This window comes from Osmerus mordax, chromosome 16, assembly GCF_038355195.1.
Source record: "Osmerus mordax isolate fOsmMor3 chromosome 16, fOsmMor3.pri, whole genome shotgun sequence".
NCBI classification, from domain to species: Eukaryota; Metazoa; Chordata; class Actinopteri; order Osmeriformes; family Osmeridae; genus Osmerus; species Osmerus mordax.
In genome coordinates, this window is record NC_090065.1 from 2,179,933 (window position 1) to 2,196,821 (window position 16,889).

The following is a 16,889-nucleotide window of genomic DNA, read 5'->3' on the forward strand; positions in this document are numbered from 1 at the left end:
AGATGGACACAAAAAGTTAAAGAAGTTTCCAAGCACAGTCTGGTAGAGATTTCCTGTGAAGTTGGTGGTTGAATGAATGATCTCCTCCTGTCTTGAGTATCTGCATCCGAAAGCCGTTCTATACGTTCTCTAAAGTTCCAGACGGAACCGTTCTCTGGTCTCCGAGGAAACAGATAGAACCTTTTTCAGTGTCTGGATCAGGTCCCTGGTCAGACCAAGAACACATCCCTGTGTCAGCCACAGCACACACACACACACACATACACAGACACACACACATACACAGACACACACACATACACAGACACACACACATACACAGACACACACACATACACAGACACACACACACACACATGCACATACACAGACACACACAAGCACATGGACACACACAAAGAAATACACATACAGACAAATGGGCTTTATCTCACTCCAGCAGGCACAAAACACACCAAGCCGACTGCTCTCACAGACAGGCTTGTGTGTGTTTGTGTGTGTGTGTGTGTGTGTGCGAGTGTGCGTGTGTGTGCGTGTGTGTGTGCGTGTGTGTGTGTGCGTGTGCTGGTCAACATTGTCAAGGATTTTAAAACCTGTGTTTGTCCACGTCAGGCGTATGCATTCATGTGCATATTGACACTATATTGATGTCTGACTTTACTTTTAAATACTGGACCACAGTTTACACACACACACACACACACACACACACACATACAGAACACAGTCTTGACACAATCACACAACACAGACAGCCTCCACACAAATAAACACACCACAGGTGTGTCTGGAACCTGCACGAAGCCCACCAAGGAGCCTGGATCTGGGACCCATCACGCTCCACCGCTGCCTGTTTTCATTCATCCTGCCTAGGGACTATTTATAGCGGTGAATGGACACGACCCTGTAATCATGTCAGTGATTCTCCCCTCAGGTCGGCTCACCCTCTCCTCTCCATGGGCGTCCAACAGGCCCATTGTGACTCATGCCGTTCTACTCTGTGTTCTGGATGCTCATTGGCTGTCGTTTTCCATGCCCTGTGAGTCTTTCTAACTGTGATATTTTTTATTTTTGGTTCATATTGAGGACATAGTTGTTGTTTGTAAACATGTATACATTGTGTATGTATAAATTCAGACAAGGATAGCAGTAGAATGTTTACAGTTGATCTAGTGTGTGAGAGGGATTGGTGTGTGTCTACGCACGGTATACACACACGTGTATGCTTAAGGGAGTGTGTGTGTGCGTGTATGTGTGTGTGCAAACACCTGCAGTTGGAGATAAGAGGGTGATCAAAGCTGAAAGCCTGTTAATGATTATAATGGACAATCAGTTTCGTGCCTCTCTCAATGGAGATAAAGGGAGAGAGGGAGAGAGGGAGACGGAGAGAGGGGAGAGAGAGAGGGGAGAGAGAGGGATTGAGAGAATGAGAGAGAGAAACAATCTCTACCGTCACGCAATCCTTATTCCAGATTCCAGAAGAACTCACCACGACAGCCAATAAGGTTAGCTGTAACACTGACAGCCAATAAGGTTAACTGTAACACTGACAGCCAATAAGGTTAGCTGTAACACTGACAGCCAATAAGGTTAGCTGTAACACCGACAGCCAATAAGGTTAGCTGTAACACAGACAGCCAATAAGGTCACTCCTAACACTGGCAACCAGTTAGATTACTACTAACACTGGCAGCCAAGAAGGCAGCTTTCAAAAGTGACAGCCAATAAAAGATTAAACATGTTTGGTCTTTTTGTAAAAAAAAAAAATACAAATCGATTGGGTGAACATTAGTGGGGGTGCCTGTGTGTGTGGGTGTGTGTTAGTGTGTGTGTGGGTGTGTGTGCCTGTGTGTGTTAGTGTGTGTGTGTGTGCCTGTATGTGTTTGGGTGTGTGTGCCAGTGTGTGTTCGTGTGTGTGTGTGTGTGCCTGTGTGTGTGTGCCAGTGTGTGTTTGTGTGTGTGTGCCAGTGTGTGTTTGTGTGTGTGTCCATGTCTGCATCCACATCAAGCGTCCCTGTAGTCAGTGTGAGCTAAACGGTTGGCTTGCTTGTCCTGGCCTCAGCTGCTGGCCACACACACACACACACACTCTGGCCTATGGCAGGACTCATATATCCTCTGTCAGCCTCATCCCCATTGGGAGATAACTCTCCATCAGTCACCCCTCTACATCACAGTCTCTGATTGGCTTATTATCAGCTGTCCAGCACCACCGAACAAAATGGAGAAATGGGCCATGCATCACTGCACACACACACATGAACACACACACATTCACACACACACACACACACACACACACACACACACACACACACACACACACACTCAAGGACAACACCTCTCTGTCTCTGTCATTTGTAATATCTCAGCGAGGCACAAATATTATACCCAGTCTCCTTCCCTTTCTCTCTCCCTTTCTCTCTCCCTTTCTCTCTCCCTTTCTCTCTCCCTTTCTCTCTCTCTCTCTCTCTCTCTCTCTCTCTCTCTCTCTCTCTCTCTCTCTCTCTCTCTCTCTCTCTCTCTCTCTCTCTCCCTCTCTCTCTCCCCTCTCCTTCCTTCCTTCCTTCCTTCCTTCCTTCCTTCCCTCCCTCTCCCCTCATCCCCCATCCCTCCCTCTCCCCTCATCCCCCATCCCTCCCTCTCCCCTCATCCCCCATCCCTACCTCCTTCTCTCTCTCTCTCTCTCTCTCTCTCTGTATCTCTCTCCCTCTAAGGATGATGAGACATTAAACTCAAGGCCAACATCGTAATGCAGAAGGCAGTAAATGTCAGACTGCAGAGTTTCCATGGAGGCCAGATGTCTTCATCAGTGTTCTTCATCGAGGGCCAACACACATGTGCTGTGCTGTGTTGTAGGACCATTTGTAACACAATCAAACATATCTTCTCCAAATAAGGCCGGGTCACTGTTGTGCCTCTACTGTTTATGCGTTTCTGTCGTGTCTCTACTGTGTCTCTATGGCATTTCTATGTGTGTTAATTATCTTTGTGTTTCTTTGCAGTGGAGCAAAGCTCTGGTTAATAAGCTGCAGCCTTCTGGAGTAATCCTTTTCAGACTTGACTCCACATGAGCTGGAGAGACAGGAAGGGAGAGGGAGGGAGTATGAGTGAGTGAGAGTGTGTGTTCGGCCCACAGCACAGAGGACATTACACAGTGTGAGGGTCAATGCTGCGAGGTCAACCACATCCCTCCCTCTCCCCTCATCCCACCATCCCTCCCTCTCCCCTCATCCCCCCATCCCTCCCTCTCCCCTCATCCCCCCATCCCTCCCTCTCCCCTCATCCCCCATCCCTCCCTCTCCCCTCATTCCCCATCCCTCCCTCTCCCCTCATTCCCCATCCCTCCCTCTCCCCTCATCCCCCCATCCCTCCCTCTCCCCTCATCCCCCATCCCTCCCTCTCCCCTCATCCCCCATCCCTCCCTCTCCCCTCATCCCCCATCCCTCCCTCTCCCCTCATTCCCCATCCCTCCCTCTCCCCTCATCCCCCCATCCCTCCCTCTCCCCTCATCCCCCATCCCTCCCTCTCCCCTCATCCCCCATCCCTCCCTCTCCCCTCATCCCCCATCCCTCCCTCTCCCCTCATCCCCCATCCCTCCCTCTCCCCTCATCCCCCATCCCTCCCTCTCCCCTCATCCCCCATCCCACCTTCTTCCTTCCACATTCCACCTTCGTGTTTCCAGACTTTCATAATTTCTTTCACTCCTGTACGACCTTCGCTTCATTTGTACTCAATCCCTCTACCCTCCTCCCCTTCATCCCCTGGTCTCACTCTCCCTCCTCCTCTCCTCTCCCCCTTCTCCTCCCTCCTGTCCTCATTTCTCTCTTTCACAACCTGATCCTTCCTTCGTCATTCCAGGAACCCTTTCACTCCCTACCATCCTTCAGGCCCCTCCCCTCCCCTCTCTCTCTCTCTCTCTCTCTCTCTCTCTCTCTCTCTCTCTCTCTCTCTCTCTCTCTCTCTTTATCCTCTCCTTTCTGTTTCTCCTACCTCTGAGCTAACTTGTCCTCTCTTTCTCTTTGCTTCCATCTGTCTCTCTCCCTTCTCTTTCACTGCTTCCCTGACTCTTCTCCCTCCCTCCCGCCCTCTCTCCTCCCTCCCTGTGATCCTCCTGCTCATGGCCTTGTGCCCCTGGTCCCTCCAGTCACCCCCCTCCCCATCTACAGACCTCTTTATATAAGCAGGCCCTTTGAGAGGCCCCAGTCATCAGGCTAGAAGGATGGTGTGGGTGTGAGTGAGTGTATGTGTGTCTCCATCTGTAAGATATATGCTGTACGTGATTGTGTGTCTCCTCAGGGTATGTGTGTGTGTGTCCATATGTGTGTGTGTGTCCATATGTGTGTGTGTGTGTGTGTGTGAGAGAGACGTCCAGTAAAGGAGCTGCTGGGCGTGTAGCGGTGTGAGTGTGAGGAGACTGGGGGAGGCTGGGGGAGGCTGGGGGAGGGGCACAGTCCTGAGGTGATTAGTGTGCCCCTCAGACATCCTGGGAGGTGAAAGACGCGACAAGGACAGGAAGTGGGACAGGAAGCAGGAAGTCCTCTGATTGAGGACGTGACTTAGGGAACATTAGAGAAGTAGGCCTGGTTATGTAACAGAGGACATCCGTGAGGTCAGGGACTGCGTCCTGCCTAATGATGCCCAGAATTTGACACAGAACATTTTATCCTTTCCTGGCTTATCTAGGCAAGGTGCTCTGAATGAAGGGTTGGAGAGAGAACTGGTTGGAACCAAGGTTATAATCGAAAACGAACGAAATAACGAAAACTAGGTGGTAAAAAACATTGTCGTTAACTGAAATAAAAATAAAAACGATAACTAACTAAAACGGTATTGTCTGGTAGCAAAACTAACTAAAATAAAATACAATTATAGAGTAAATGTCCTTAGTTTTCGTCTTTGTCAATGTCTTTCATAGAGAAAACTTACTGAGAACCCAGAAATTACGACATTTCATGTCAAATTGAACACAGCATGCTCCTCGCCTGGCATCATGGTGGTACCTAAAGTCGGAAGAAAGCGGCAGAGTCCTATTTGGGATTACTTTGAATATGACTGTGTGTCAGATAAAAGCAAGTTCCTTGCAGTGGAAGGTGGTGAAATATGTGGATAATATATTAAAGGGAAAAATCCCACAAATTTATAAATAATACGCCAAGCCCCCCTCCCCACTCCGGTACAGGGCTACGCAGCATGACTGAGACCACCATAGGACAGAGAACACTACAGCAATGCTTTTACGGCAGCGTCTTGTGTAGACCGTTTGCATATTTGTGCCCATGTACATTTTATGTACTGCTGTTATTGTTGAATACATATTTCTAAAATTGTATGATGTTTTTATTACACAATACTTTTTCTGACCTTGACAAATAACCCAACTAACAAAGGACTAAAACCAACACTAGAACTAATAAAAACTAAACTAAAACTAAGCATTTTCAAAATATAAAAAATAAACTAAACCAACAAACCGCTTTAAAAACGAATTAAAACTAAACTGAATTTGAAAACAAAAAGTCAAAGCGAAATAGAAATACAAATAAAAACTAATGAAAAATGCTAAACTATAATAACCTTCGTTGGAACTGGGGATAAGTGTGTGTGTGTGTGTATACATGATCTGAGGGAAGAGCATATTTACGTATGTCTGCAGACTGATGACGGGATGGATGTTAAGATGAGGGGGCGGATGGACGGATGGATGGATGGGGTTCAGATGGAGGTGGAGAGAGGAGGATTCTGGAGGATCAATGGAGCTGTAGGCTTCAACTGCCCTGCCTTCATGTTAGACTGATCTGTAGGCTGCAGCAGGAGAGAGAGGGGCGAAGGGGGGGAGGGGCGGTGGGGGGAGGGGCGGAGGGAAGGAAGGGCGGAGGGGGGGAGGGGCGGAGGGGCGGAGGGGCGGAGGGAAGGAAGGGCGGAGGGGCGGAGGGGCTAAGGGGGGGAGGGGCTAGGGGGGGAGGGAAAGAGGGGGGGGAGGGGGGGAGGGAAGGAGGCACGGCGGGATGTGGTGATGGAGTGATGGAAAGATGGAGGGATGCAAGGTCAAGACAGAGGTGAGAAATTAATTACAATCCTCTCTCATCTCTTCTCCCTCTCCATCAGGGTACGGAGGTGACTAAAGGCTGAATGGGGCCTCCAGTAGAAGAGGGGAAGAGGGACGAAGGGAGAGGATGAGAGGATGAGGTGATGAGAGGATGAGGTGATGAGAGGATGAGGTGATGAGGTAATGAGAGGATGAGGTGATGAGAGGATGAGGTGATGAGGTGATGAGAGGATGAGGTGATGAGAGGATGAGGTGATGAGAGGATGAGAGGATGAGGTGATGAGAGGATGAGAGGATGAGGTGATGAGAGGATGAGGTGATGAGAGGATGAGCTGATGAGAGGATGAGGTGATGAGAGGATAAGGTGATGAGGTGATGAGAGGATGAGAGGATGAGAGGATGAGAGGATGAGAGGATGAGAGGATGAGAGGATGAGGTGATGAGAGGATGAGAGGATGAGGTGATGAGAGGATGAGAGGATGAGGTGATGAGAGGATGAGGTGAAGGGCTGAGAGAGGGAAAGGGAGACGGGGGATGGCGAAAAGATACGGATTAAATTAAATTCCATGAAATCTTCATTCCTTCTTTTCCAGCGGTCACCTCCATGTGCCTCCAGTGTGTATGTATATGTGCGTGTGTGCATGTGTGTGTGCGTGTGTGTAGGAGTGAAGCGTATGTAATCATTGTATACATCTGCCTTCCCTCAGGCGTCGTACAGCCTAGCGCACGTTATGCTAAATTAATTCAGTTTACCCTGGAGATCCACACACTATACATCTGTGTGGGATGGAATGTATGTCCATCTATATTATTTTTATTCAGTTGAATTTTTAAGTGTTTTTTTACAAAGAAAGATACTTTTATTTGTGTTATCTAGAGAAGAATGAAAGGAGAGAAGGATGGGAAGGTGTGTGGTGCCTGTGTGTGTGTCTGTGTGTGTGTCTGTGAGTGTGTGTTGTGTGTGTGTGTGTGTCTGTGAGTGTGTGGTGTGTGTGTGTTTGCTCTCAGGGGTTTTTAATCAGGGCGTCACGCTTATCAGGTTCGATTAGGTACAGCAGGGTTCTCCAGCTCACTGCTTCCCAACAACACTCTCACAGATAACACACACACACGCACACTCACGCACACACACACACACAGTCACCCACACACTCAAACATCAGCAGACACACATGACATGCACTCACACACACACACACACACACACAGACACATACACACATGATATGCACACACACACACACACAGACTAGAGAGACGCACTCTTCTTGTCCAAATCAGATCGATACTGTCAGAAAACGAGATTCTATGAGGACAATGAGCATGGAGAGAGAAGTGGGGTTGTCCATCCAGCCATCCATCCATTCATTCATCCATTCATCTATCTATCCATCTCTGGGTAAATGTATCTATCTCCAGACACACATGACATGTATGTGTACAGTTTATATTCCTCTTACCAGCTCTCTCTGACTGCAGTTTGTGTGGACAGCGTATGCAGTTAATATTTCTGTCATTATACTGAAAGAACGTTCCCATTCCTCTGTTGTAATAGCTATCGCTAAATAAACAATAAATGCAATAATGTATTCAGTTTGCAGAAGCTTTAATCCGAAGCACGATGGGGGATTTGAACCTGCAATCTCTTGATCTGCAGTCAAACACCGGACAACAGAGCCATACCCCTAATAATTACAATATGGTCATTTCTAACCATTCAACCATTCAGTTGTTCATAATTGCTCAATCTGTTCATAACTTTGGCAGGTTTACCAACCATTGAGCTCTACAAATCCCCAGTGAGTGTACAGTTCATATTCCTCTGTTCTAAAAGCTATCTCTGAAACAAACACCACAGTTCATATTCCTCTGTTCCAACAGCGATCCCTGAACAAACAGTATGTTATTTCTCTAATCTACTGTACAGCAAAACTCTCTAGCGAGGTTGAAATCCCTGTGACTTATTTTCTGGACGTCAAGATGGCCGCCTGCAGGTTGCCGTGTCGGTTGCCGTCACATGACGGTCCGTAGCAGATGCCCCGGGAGCGTGCCAGAAGACAAACTGTCGCTGCACGTTGAGTTCTCCTTCTGGTCTCTGTCTGTTTCGCCATGCAAAACAACAACAAGGAGAAATCAACACAAAAACAGGAATCATGACACTCATGGCTGAGGCACGAGGACGGGGGAGGTCATTTCTGAACTCAGAGAGGGGACGCGCTGTCCCGGGAATGTTACCCCACAACTTTGGCAGCCTCTGATGAGCACTGATACGGTGTTGGAACCCCTAGAGTGAGTATCTCTGAGAATCCTTGCTGTGGCATCACTAGCATCACTAGCATCACTAGCATCCCTAGCTAGCATCACTAGCATCCCTATCATCACTAGCATCACTAGCATCCCTAGCTAGCATCACTAGCATCCCTAGCATCCCTAGCTAGCATCACTAGCATCACTAGCATCACTAGCATCACTAGCATCCCTAGCATTACTAGCATCACTAGCAGACAGGCCCACCGACACACACTGCTGCATGTCGCTGTTTCACTGAGGATTCTCACAAAGACACACGGCCTTCAGCCATCCCTCACACTTTATCCTCATGCTTTATCCACCCATGGTCTCACACACACACACACACTCATGCACTCATACACACACACACATTTGCATGCTTGAACACACGCACGTGTACGCACACACAGACACACAAGCACAGGTGCATGATGGGGTTTATGAGGCATTACAGGTCTTGAGGACATCACCATGGAGATGAGAAAGGTTAGACAGACACTAGATTAATCCTGAAGCACATCCAATTAGCTGCCATTTGTATCTGTCACACACATGCACGCACACACCTACACACACACATGCACGCACATACGTACACACACACACACACTCGCCCATAAACACACAGCCACAAGTACACACACACACACGCACAGTCACACGCACAGACACAGACACGCAGATAAAAACAAAAGCTAGGAGGCACAGCTGTTATGTGGGATAGACCTGAGGAAGATCTGCTCTCACTTTGGCAGAGTGGATGGGAAAAACAACCCTGGGCCAGATTATAGAGATAAACAATTCTATCAAATTAAAGGGAAAGATCAATTTTCTGCCTGGCATTCCGTCGATACTCTACCTTCATTTATACTTTGCTTCCCCAGAGAAAGTACTGCTAAAAAGAAGATTTTGCACAATCTTGTTAACTAAAGCTAAGATGTAAATATTAGGCTACTGTGGCACATACAGTGTACAGTAAATACAACAAATACAATCACAAGTAAATTGTTTTATCGGGATTCATGAACTGAAATAAAGGATCCCAGAAAGGTTTCATAGGAACACAGGAACTGTTTGTGGTTTTGTTCAGTATACAACCTATATGGTGATCATGGGTGATGTGTGATGACATCATGGGTGATGTGTGAGATGACATAATGGGTGATGTGTGAGATGACATCATCGGTGATGTGTGATGACATCATGGGTGATGTGTGATGACATCATGGGTGATGTGTGTGATGACATCATGGGCGAGGACAGTTGGGGTTACTGGTATTCTGTGTGTGTGTGTGTGTGTGGGTGTGTGTGTGTGTGTGTGTGTGGGGGGGGGGGTCAGAGTAAGGGGATGGTTGGAGTTACTGGTATTCAGGCCATCCAGGGCTGAGTTTAGCCCAGTTCAAGGGACAACAGCAGATGCAGAGCGAGTTATAAGCCGGAGAATTAGCATTGTGTGGCGCTACCTAATTTAGCTCAGTCTATCGCTTGGTGTGTGTGTGTCTGGTGTGTGTCTCTGGCGTGTGTGTGTGTGTGTGTGTTTGAGAGTGTGTGTGACAGGGTTGGGATGTGACCCTCTGTCTCCTGTCCCTCAATGTCTGCGTTCAGAGCCAGGAATAGCCCCCCTGCCACGCCCCCTGCCACGCCCCCCCGCCACACCCTCCGTCTGTCTCAGAGCAGCGGACTGCCACTGTTCAGACTCCCTTCAGGAAACCACAGATAAGACACACAGTGTGTATTTACGTATGCACAAACACACACGCTTAATCCGCCCCCCCCCCCGAAACATTTGCCATGTACACGTTTTAATTAACGTCTCCGTTTTTTCATGCCTACTAGCGTAGCTGTTGCTTCTCATGTCGTGAGAGTTTCATTGCTCAGAATGGCCGCGTGTTACACTGTGCACAGGAGGAATAAATAATTCTGACTTTGACGTGTGAACATGTATGCATATGCATGCAATCACACACACAAGTGCACGCATCTCAAAACATCAGCTCAAACACTCACACACCTTTCAGTCCCACACACCCAAACACACACACACACACCCAAACACACACACACACTTACAAATGAGTCAATCATCCCAACTGAGCTGCAAGTAAACCGTTTCTGATTGGATTGTTTTGTATCATGGAACAGAGAACGTCTCTGCTCTCGCAGTCTGACACGGACAGCTTACAGCCCTTCACCGTGCGGCTTGTGTTGCTTACAGCCCTTCACCGTGCGGCTTGTGTTGCTCAAACCTTGTCTTAGGATTCCGTCCGATCGATAGGTGTCAGCACGTATTCTGGGAGGGAACACAAAAACACGATCTGTTCTGTCACTGAGGCTACAACGGTAGATGTTTGGTAACCATGGTAAATTCTACTTTGATGGCTGTTATGTAATTTTATTGGTGGCTGAGTGATGAGAAGGGTTGAACACGCACACGCACACACGCACACACACACACACACATATAAACAGTGTTAGTGCTGGTAAATGTTGCTGGCCGCCCCCACACATCCTGATCCTGCCTGGAAGAGAGCAGCCCGAGGACAAACATCTCTCCTCACATCCACACACACATCTCTATCTCTCTTCTCTCTCTTCTCTCTCTGCTCTCTCTCTTCTCTCTCTCCTTCTCTCCTCTCTCTTCTTCTCTCCTCTCTCTCCTCTCTCTCTCCTTATCTCTCTCTCTCCTCTCTCTCTTCTCTCTCTCTTCTCTCTCTCCTCTCTCCTCTCTCTCTCCTTATCTATCTCTCTCCTCTCTCTCTCCTTATCTATCTCTCTCCTCTCCTCTCTCTCTCCTCTGTCTCCTTTTCTCTCATTCTCTCTCCTCTCTACTTTTCTCTCATTTTCTCTGTCTCTTTCCCTCTCAATTCATTCAAATTTCAAGTGCTTTATAGGCACTTGAGAAGCAAACAACTGCAAAGCACACATACATGCATACATGTACCGCTACGTATAACTTGACTCATGCATACATACGCATGTACATACATATATGTACGCATGCCATATAGGTAAACATACACACACAGTACATTCAAATTGTCATCGCATGAATAATACTCCTCTCCTATCCACACCTTTCCCTCTCTCCCTCTCTTTCTCTCTCCCTTTCTCTCTCCTTCTCTCTCTCTTCCTCTCTCTCACTCTCTCCTCCTCTCTCTTCCACTCTCTCCGTCCCTCTCTCCCCTTCTCTCTCTCTCTCTCTCTCTCTCTCTCTCTCTCTCTCTCTCTCTCTCTCTCTCTCCCTCTCTCTCCTTCTCTCTTTCTCTCCTTCTATCTATCTCTCTCTCCCTCTCTCTCCCCTCCAATATTTTTCTCTAACTCTTTTCTTTCCCTCCCTTTCTCTCTATCCCTCATCACTCACTCATTCACTCTCTTTCTCTCTATCCTCATCACTCATTCACTCTCTTTCTCTCTATCCTCATCACTCATTCACTCCTTTTCTCTCAATCCCTCATCACTCACTCATCACTCCCTTTCTCTATCTGTACATCCCACAGTTTTCGGTGTCTGTTCCCCTCATTCTCTCTCCTTTCTGTGCTCTACTTCTCACTCCCTCTCTCTTTTCCTGCTCTCTTTCTTTCGATTTCTCTCCCTAATCTCTCTCTCTATATCTATTGATTTCCTCTGGCAGCTGCTGCTTACACTGTCACATCTCAATATCTCTTCATTCACGCGTTCTCCCCATCATCTCCTCCCTCCCTGTTCATCCCTCCATCTTTCTCCATCACTATATGATGGCATCTTCATCTCTCTCTCTTTCGCTTCCCTATCTCTCTATCTTTTCGTGCTTCCCGCCCTATCGTTCTGGCAAGATTCTTCCTTTAATCTCTTCCTTTCTCTATCTCTATCAATCTCCCCCCCCCCCCTCATCCTCCCCCTTTCCCATTCCCTTCTGCCTCCCCACATGTCCTTTTAATTTATTATCCTCTTCTTTCCCTCGTAGATCATATCTTCATTCTCTCCCGCTTCCCGCACACCTGCCTACAGCCTCACCTTAATCTCTCTCCCCTGCCCCGCCGCTGCCGTTGTGTTTGATTCTAAAAACCGTTTGTGCTCAACAGTGTCGCGAAAGTGGTGGGAGCGCCATACTGAGGGAGTAAAGAGTAGCTTATTTCGCTCACTGTTTTGTACCTGATTGCTCAGTGGCTTGTTCTGCCACGGTTGTTACGTTTTTCAAGGCCTTGTAGCCCACTAGTGCGCTGAATCCCAACGAAGAAGCGCAAGCCAGCACGTCTCTCGAAAATATAACTCTTTGATTTTAATTACAATAAAAGCAACTTGTCAGCGGTTTCGCCTTTAAAGTCTTTATGAACTGGCAGTTTTGGTATAAAATTCCCTACAGTTGACTAGGCCTGTGTAAATTATGAAGAAGAAATATGCCTCAGGTGCGTTTACTCCGCGCATGCAATTACATTCCCGCGCTTAAATAGATGAGCGCTCCCTCGCGCTGTGGTCACGGAACATTCACCTGCCAGTGAGATTAAAACGAGCTCCTTTTCCTGTAGGCCACCTGGAAAAACGTGTTGGTGAGTACTAGTTCTATTATGAACGTATTTTAGTTTTCCGTTAGATTGATTTAAGACGATCCAAACTTTAAGTATTTAAGTCTATTCCTCTATGCCTATGTGTAAATGAATGCAGTTGCGGTTCACTTATTTAGGCCTACGAACGTCCTTGGTTTTATGACGGTACAGGCTTGGCCGCGGTGTTGGAAGAGAGGTTAAGATATAATGTCTTAAATGGCAAATAGCCTTCTCCTTCTGTTGAGGAAGGAGAGAACAGGAGTGAAGGAGACTTCCTCTCTGCGTCCACACTCCTCTCCTTGTTTCATTCTTTATCTCTGTAACTCCATTCCCTCAGCCTTCCAACTCCTCTCCCTGTTCCCGCTATTTTCCCCACGTTTCCTTCCCTCATCTCCTCGCCCCTGCAGTCCGTTATCCATCATCTCTCGCCCTCCCTCTTTTCCTTCTCGCCAAACTGCTCACGTTCAGGTCTGCGTTCCCTGATAAGAGTCCCACAGTACTAAACACACACACACACACACACACACACACACACTCTCACACACGCTACACACATATACAGACACACAGGTTTCCACTAAATATAGTTAGCAACGTTGGTATTCGCTAAACCTCTCGTGCCATTAAGGCTGTACTGGTAACTAATGGAGGAGATTGGTAGAGAGATATAGAGAGATTTGGAGGAGAGAGGCTCTGGTAGAAAGAAAAATACAGAAGACATGGGATAGACAGAGAATAGGAAGGTTAGAGTGAGAGTGGGCGAAAGAGACCGTTTACAGAATGTCTAGTTGAAGAGGTGACTAGTGGAGAGAAAAAACAAAGTGAGAGAAGGAGGGAGAGGGAGAGAGAGGGTGAGATATTTGTTTACAGCAATATGATTACTTGATGTGCCAGGGTGCACTGGAGAGGCCAGTGAATGAGGCTTCAGGCTGACTTATGGGAGAGCTGCCCCACACGCACACACACTCACACACACTCACACACGTCAACACACACACACATCAACACCCCTAAACATGAATACACAAGCACACCATAGACACACACACAAATGTACACACAGCTACACACACACACACATTCACACACGTTACTACCCAGCTAGGCTATTTGTGCAGTCCGGACACACAATGGGAAAAAGCCATGCTAACTAACTACTGAATGAGTTATGCAGCCCTTCAAAAGTAAACAGCAGATTTGTTTTGTTGCTAACCGCACATAGAGCAAGCCTCGTCCTAAAGTACAGAAACATACCTGTTAAAATCTCCTTAAGGGAAAAACCCCTATGTAGTTCTAGAATGTCTGGTGGAGGTTCTAGACTTCAGCAGTGTTGGGGGGTTCTGACCATAGATATATATAAAGGGTAGATATCTCGTCCGCGTTGCCGGACAACGGAGTAGAACGTCCGCACATGGCGGCCATCTTGCTACAGTTAACTCGCTCACCATAACATTGTGTTGATGCTACATGTACTTTTTAAATGACCATAACTTGCTCAATTTTCAACCGATTTGAAACGGTTTGGTTGTTATCAATGTCAGAGATGTCGTTATGCCACTGCATACTTCTATTCTATAAAAAAAACAAACATAATTATTCATAAGTATGCAGTGGCATAACGGACGTTCTAGACTCCGCCGTAAGACATCTAGTCTTTATATATATCTATGGTTCTGACCCTGTGGGATTCCTGTTTAGAATGAGAACGCTCCACAGCGCATTCTGATATTGCGATTCCGTCAAGACAAAGTTTGGACTGTGATTATGATGTCATGGCACCAACTTGCAGGAATAGAGAGAGAGGGGGGGGGGGGGTGGGAGGTGGGTGTAATTAGGGTCTTAGAGGCACAGACTTAGGACAGGCCTATTACTGGTGTAGCTTTACGAGATGGGAAATTGCTTGGGTCATATGAGAGGTGTGGTATGTGTGTACGAGTGTGTGTGTGTGTGCGTGTGTGTATGTATCTATGCCCCCCTGACTGGGCAGGTTTGCAGAGACGTTGCCAGAAGCAACTTGTTCTGCACACGCTCACAACCGCAAACATGCCAACCTCAGTTCTGGACAAGCAAATTGGTCTGGCGCAATGTGTAAAAATAAATAAATAAATAAATAAATAGTTTGGCTTTTGGACTGTTGCAGGAGTAGACAGGCAGACAGACAGACAGGCAGACAGACAGACAGACAGACAGACAGGCAGGCACAGTGCAGGGGTGAAGTGTGTGGGCAGGTAAAACCAGATCTAGACTCAGGACCACTCTCAGCGGTTTGAGTCACTGACTGTCCTGGTGGAGGCCTCTGGAGGACTTAATGGAGTTTGTGTGAGAAGCTCTGAGACTCAATTAATTAGGTTTAAGCCCATTGGGCCTCCAGTGTGTCCTACTGTACACACCCTGTCCCTCCAGTGTGTCCTACAGTACACACCCTGTCCCTCCCAGTGTGTCCTACAGTACACACCTTGTCCCTCCAGTGTGTCCTACAGTACACACCCTGTCCCTCCAGTGTGTCCTACAGTACACACCTTGTCCCTCCAGTGTGTCCTACAGTACACACCCTGTCCCTCCAGTGTGTCCTACAGTACACACCCTGTCCCTCCAGTGTGTCCTACAGTACACACCCTGTCCCTCCAGTGAGTCCTACAGTACACACCCTGTCCCTCCAGTGAGTCCTACAGTACACACCCTGTCCCTCCAGTGTGTCCTACAGTACACACCCTGTCCCTCCAGTGTGTCCTACAGTACACACCCTGTCCCTCCAGTGAGTCCTACAGTACACACCCTGTCCCTCCAGTGAGTCCTACAGTACACACCCTGTCCCTCCAGTGTGTCCTACAGTACACACCCTGTCCCTCCAGTGTGTCCTACACTACACATCCTGTCCCTCCAGTGTGTCCTACAGTACACACCCTGTCCCTCCAGTGTGCCTACAGTACACACCCTGTCCCTCCAGTGTGTCCTACAGTACACACCCTGTCCCTCCAGTGTGCCCTACAGTACACACCCTGTCCCTCCAGTGTGTCCTACAGTACACACCCTGTCCCTCCAGTGTGTCCTACAGTACACACCCTGTCCCTCCAGTGTGCCCTACAGTACACACCCTGTCCCTCCAGTGTGCCTACAGTACACACCCTGTCCCTCCAGTGTGTCCTACACTACACACCCTGTCCCTCCAGTGTGTCCTACAGTACACACCCTGTCCCTCCAGTGTGCCTACAGTACACACCCTGTCCCTTCAGTGTGTCCTACACTACACACCCTGTCCCTTCAGTACATACCCTGTCCCTCCAGTGTGTCCTACAGTACACACCCTGTCCCTTCAGTGTGTCCTACAGTACACACCCTGTCCCTTCAGTACATACCCTGTCCCTCCAGTGTGTCCTACAGTACACACCCTGTCCCTTCAGTGTGTCCTACAGTACACACCCTGTCCCTCCAGTGAGTCCTACAGTACATACCCTGTCCCTCCAGGTGTGTCCTACAGTACACACCCTGTCCCTTCAGTGTGTCCCTACAGTACATACCCTGTCCCTCCAGTGTGTCCTACAGTACACACCCTGTCCCTTCAGTGTGTCCTACAGTACACACCCTGTCCCTCCAGTGAGTCCTACAGTACACACCCTGTCCCTCCAGTGTGTCCTACAGTACACACCTGTCCTCCAGTGAGTCCTACAGTACACACCCTGTCCCTCCAGTGTGTCCTACACTACACATCCTGTCCCTCCAGACTGCTTCCTGCAGCTTCCTGGTATTTACAGTCGCAGTGTCAGCCGACGTCGTCGCATTCTGCATGAACTGTAAATCTGATATGTGTTTATGGACTCTCTCCACACGTACACCCCTATCTCCTCCACCACACACACACACACACACACACAAGCACACACACACACACATACACACATACCGCTCAAATGTCACAGTGCTCTGTTGTAAATGCCAGACTGAGAGAAAGTGTCCCCTAAGTGTAGCTTTATGGAAAGAGGGTGTCATTTCTCCACTGTGTGTGTGTGTGTGTGTGTGTGCGTGTG